The sequence below is a fragment of the Triticum aestivum genome, chromosome 6D (genome assembly GCF_018294505.1).
Source record: "Triticum aestivum cultivar Chinese Spring chromosome 6D, IWGSC CS RefSeq v2.1, whole genome shotgun sequence".
Taxonomy (NCBI): domain Eukaryota; kingdom Viridiplantae; phylum Streptophyta; class Magnoliopsida; order Poales; family Poaceae; genus Triticum; species Triticum aestivum.
Window position 1 is genome coordinate 67,115,616 of NC_057811.1, and position 5,300 is coordinate 67,120,915.

General features: G+C 42.4%; 1 pseudogene; it reads right to left on the reverse strand.

Annotated features, from left to right (window-relative positions):
- Positions 1-3,380: 3,380 nt before the first annotated feature.
- On the reverse strand, positions 3,381-5,040 carry LOC123142437 (tRNA (cytosine(38)-C(5))-methyltransferase 2-like; annotated as a pseudogene).
- Positions 5,041-5,300: the final 260 nt, after the last annotated feature.

Sequence of the window (5,300 nt, forward strand, 5' to 3'; positions counted from 1 at the left end):
TTGCGACCTACCATAGGATTTGTTATGTAAATAGGTATATGTTCCTTTCCATTATGAATCGCGATTGTATGGCCAACCATTGTGGGTAGAATGCTAGATGCCCGGGACCACGTTACTATTGTTTCTTTCTCCTCCTTCATATTGACCTTTTCTATCTTTGCCAATAAATGATGAGCTACAAAAGGATTCGTTTTTTTCCTGTCACAGCTGATTACTCCTTTTTTTTCCTTTTTAAAGAGTGGCATTCTATGTCCAATATCTCGATCGAAGTACGGAGGTCAGAATAAATAGAATAATTATCAATGGAAAAAAGAAAAAAAATCCTTTAGCTGGATAAGGGGCGGATGTAGCCAAATGGATCAAGGCAGTGGATTGTGAATCCACCATGCGCGGGTTCAATTCCCGTCGTTCGCCCGTCGCATTATTGCAAATTCCAAAAATGCAATTTTCCATATTCCTGGTTACGTATTTACTTACGGCGACGAAGAATAAAACTATCGCTATATTTTTTCCTTTTCCTAGTTCTTCTTCCAAGCGCAGGATAACCCCAAGGGGTTGTGGTTTTTTTTTCTACCAATGGGAGCTTTCCCTTCACCGCCCCCATGGGGGTGGTCCATAGGGTTCATAACTACCCCTCTTACTACGGGGCGTTTACCTAGCCAACACTTAGATCCGGCTCTACCCAAATTTTTTTGGTTCACCCCAACATTACCCACTTGTCCGACTTTTGCTAAGCAGTTTTGGGATACTAAACGGACCTCCCCAGATGGTAATCTTAAAGTGGCCAATTGGCAATAAGGGAAACATGTTCCGTTAATGTATGCTAATGTGCTATCGAATCCACTAGTAATTTGGGAGTGGGGCAATTGGCAATTAAACCCATTAATAGTCGCGGCATGGGCGCCTCCTTCTGCTATCCACGTCATCACAGGTACCGACAAAAAAACACGTTGGCTACCGCGCGTCTTCCCCGCGACCCCTGCCTCCTCTCCTACCGCCGCCGCCGATGCCCGTGACCTAGCCCGCGTGTCTCCCCCACGACCCCCGCCTCCTTTCCCGCTGCCACCGGCACCGACGCCGGCGCCGGAGAAGCTCGCCTCCGTGCCCACAAGCCTCGGATCCGGCAGGATCCGGGACGAGGAGGGGTGGATGAGACGGGGGAGGAGGAGGAGGAGAGTGTGGGGGCGTCTGGGGAGGAGCGAGGGGTGAGAAGATGAGAGGGAGAGAGAGAAGAGGTGGTGTAGCAGGGCCGGACCGCCGTCCTCTTCCACTCCATCAACAGGCTTTCTCAACAGCAGGCTGCACCACCGCTCGAAAGCCAGCGGTCTTCTTCCACTCCATCAACAGTTAGTTAGTCAGCCGCCTCCCAATGAATAGCACACAGTCTGGATACTTCCTTGGGTCAATTCCCTGTTTTTTCACTATCATATTCATCAGCAATTTCAGCGGCAGGGAGTGCTTGCCGTAGTGGAAACGAAGCAAGAACTGGATGGAGCTCAGGATTTTGCTACTACCTTGCTAATAGCTTTGTGAGGTAATTTGGCTACCTATTTGTGTGTTTCTTTTCTGCTGTACCGATGTCTATTTTAATTTAGAAAATAGAAACATGAAGTGTGATTCAAGCATCTCAATAGCAGATGTTGTTAGCATGAACATAATGTGTACCGTACCTACTGTGCAAGAGAGCTGTGCCTGTGTTCCATTGTTGCTGATGTAGTAGCTTTCAATTCGCAGGCATGTCACCGTTAGCAAGTGCAAGAAGAAAGCACCGAGGAAAATGCACAAATACAAGAGGCAGAAGCGTGTCCTACTCAATGATCTCTTCGGTGAACTTATCAAAATGCTAGATGAGTTAAATAGGTGTGCATCAATCACTAGCCCCCTCGACACCTTATAGATTACGTCACAGCTAGCATTGCTTCAGTGAAGCTGTCTCTTAATTTGGGGGGTCGTTTCCTTTTCCATGTGGTTATTTGGAATGTCAGAGTTGAGCGTGGGTATGTATGAATCTGGGTCATGTTGTTACTACCCATGTCCAATTGTCCAAGTCATGCTTTTGGGGTGAATACTGGGGTTCAATATGTGTCATGGATTTCTTTAGTAGATCCCAATGAATGTTTATGCCGCTGAAAACGTGGATGACCTCATTGACAATTCATTACATTGTGCATACTTGTCAGCATATAAAACTGTGTAGTACCTGCATCCATTAATTCCAATCTTTTTCTAATCCATCTGTCTCAGCCATGCATCTTGCATCAAACTGTATGTGCCTTGGAGTATATTGCTTCTTATATTGCACCCATTATTAGTGAAGAAATTGCGAAATGCTTACTATGCATGGTGATTATTTAATCAGATTAACATCTGACATGAAAAGGCACTTCAAATCAGGGCTAATTTTCAAGCCTGAATACCTTTTACTTAGAACAAAGTACTGGTACATCTTCTCTATTTTTAAATGTAGCCATCCCACTCTCCCTCGAAGCCCCGCCCCCTGCTACATTTTCATGGTCACCGCCCCAGGAACGGCTACAAGATGAAGTGACGCACAAGGTTTCTTCTCGCCTTCTTCTGGTTTTTCTCTTTGATATCCATTTGTTGCCTTGGGTATTTCTTGATTCCTTCTCTGGTGTGTGTATGTGTGTGTGTGCGTGTGTGTGTGTGTGTGGAAGGTCATGCGCCTTTGCGCCGGGTGGGAGCATCTACTGCACTAATAGAATGCCAAGCATAGGAAGAGGCTCCCCAAGATGATATATGCTTCTTCAGTTTACACACATTTTTTAGAACTTTTTTCATCCAATGATAATTCATTACTGCTTGAACTCTCCATGGTCATACAATTTGGTTGGTGTCATGTTCTGAATGCATGGTGATATTGAGCACGTACAAGGCTTTCTGATTCAACCGCAATTTCCAGGGTAGTTGTTCTAGCAGGATATTGTATTTGTTACGGAAAACACGGATGAGTAATTACATGATATATTATTAATATTAAACTGTGTTGTTTCTCTGAAACTAACTTGGTATTTCAGCTGTGGAAACTGATGTTCTAACCTTATTTCCATAGATGAATCTTTGTTGTCTTTTTCAGAAAGGGAATGTCTGGTATATCTTTCTTTGTGGATTTATTCAATGAGTTTTCTACATTGGGCTGCATTGTTAAGAAAGAGTTTGATGATGCCACAAGAGCAAGAATTAAAACTCGTTTGTAGAACCATGTTTCCTCATGGCAGGAGGCGAGCAATACTTTACTATTACAATGTTCATTTTCAATACAATCAGAAGTATGACACTGATTGTCAATTGCGCGTTCATGCAGGTTGCGCGTTCATGCAGTACTTTACCCATGAAATAGAAGAGTTGTGCAGGCGTGTGATTCAAGTTCTTCGATGAAATGGACCCAACTCATTCAGTGAAAAAATTTCAAGGTTCTCTTTCGGAACTGGTTTGAGCTTCTATAAGTTCAGTTTGAAGAACAGTGTCACAGAATAAGGAATCATGAAAATAATGAGGTAACATCAGAGGGTGAGTGTTGCAAAAAAGATTGACGACTGGAGCTAAAAACAGGCAAGAGAATGTACAGAAAAGCCTGACTTTAGATTTAGCCAGTAGAGCATGTGCCCTTCGCATAGGGATAATAACTTTTAGTAAAACAGCAGCACCGGTTTGATTCAGGGTATACAATATCTTACAAACAGTCAAGGATTCACCAACTCACCAGTCAGGCATTAGATAGATAACAAAAAGGTAGGAATAACATGTGTGTAGAAGTACATTCCTACTCATCATGAGGACATGTGTCAAGAAGGAACTAGGGATACCCATAGCATTTCCCCACTGTTTAATCAATCTTAGTGGAACTGGGTGGTCATGTAAAGTAGTTTCACTTGGGGTGCACCCATCAGCCTCCTTAACCACATAATAGACAGTGGAGCTGAAACTTCCCCTCTTTTTTTAGGAATGCCGAGTCGGGTTCTTCTCCTACCAGTATCGAATAGAACTCGAAATCGAATTTCATTGCGGGAAATTAGGATTTCATGAGGGAGGAAAAGGGGTTGGAGAGTCGTACAATGCATTGGTGGGATGAAGATCAGAGAAGCGAATGCCTCTCGTAATTGATTGAAAAGTGCTCTGCTGCTTCAAATATCCTGACGATTCAAATACAAACTGCAGACCTGTACTTACGGTCAGAGATGATGGCTGAGCATTCCTTATTTCCAATAACAATACTTTCCGCTTGAAGGAAGTTTCTTATTGGATTACATAATGCTTCCAGATCATCTTCGTTCTGGTCATAGCTATTCTGAGTTGCCATAGTCTTCAATGTTAGGCATCTAGGTGCCCTAAGCAGCTTGTCATTGACTGATTGATTTAGAAAACACATAGATTCCTGTTTCACCTGTAGATAAAGTATGGTTAAATAGTTATGGAATTCCTCAGGAACTGTGTCCTGAAGTTTCCCACTTTCGAAGAAACTGGAAACCCATAATAGTTTCCTATGGTTATCTATGATCTCTTCTACATGCTTGGCAAACTCATACTCCTTGTGTGAGGTAATATAAGATCTTTTAGATCATTAAAGTAGTGGTCTAAAAAGTCTTATATTATTTTACAGATGGAGTCTTCTTTACCACTTATAAGCAACATACTCACTGAATCTACTCACGCTCATTCTGGAGTGATGAAGAATTGAGATGATAATGGAAATAAGATGCATGCCATGTTGTTCCTAAGATGTGCGACTGATTGCAATGGAACAATATGCGGATGCACAAGTTCTTACCAAAACAGAGGTAGCACAGTCTAGAATATGGGACACCAAACTGCAAGGGACTTAGGAAGAATTATTGTGTGTTGAAACTGAGAATTGAAAGGGCCGCTAGCAACTGGTCATGTATATCAGACATCTATCACAAGCAATTGATACTGATAGAGTCCAAATACTACAGTCAATTGTGATTCGAATAATTCTAAGCTTAAAAGAACCTCGAATCCAACAACATTTTCCGCGCACCATCTACTCGATGGTATGCCCATATGGATTGTTTGATCTCTTCTCCTCTGCAGACTGCAGGTGCAATCCCCCGCTCATTGAGGGCATGGTCAGATTGCTAAATGAGTTCTTTTATTTTAGGGATTTTAAGATGACTACTGCTTGAGCACCATAGTTGATTGCTATTTATTTCAGATCAAATTCTCAATCAATTTTTCCTTCCAATTGAAATGAAATATTCGGCAAAATAGAATGATATATACACTACAAAAAAAAGACACATCCGTGACATTTTGGGCCGAAC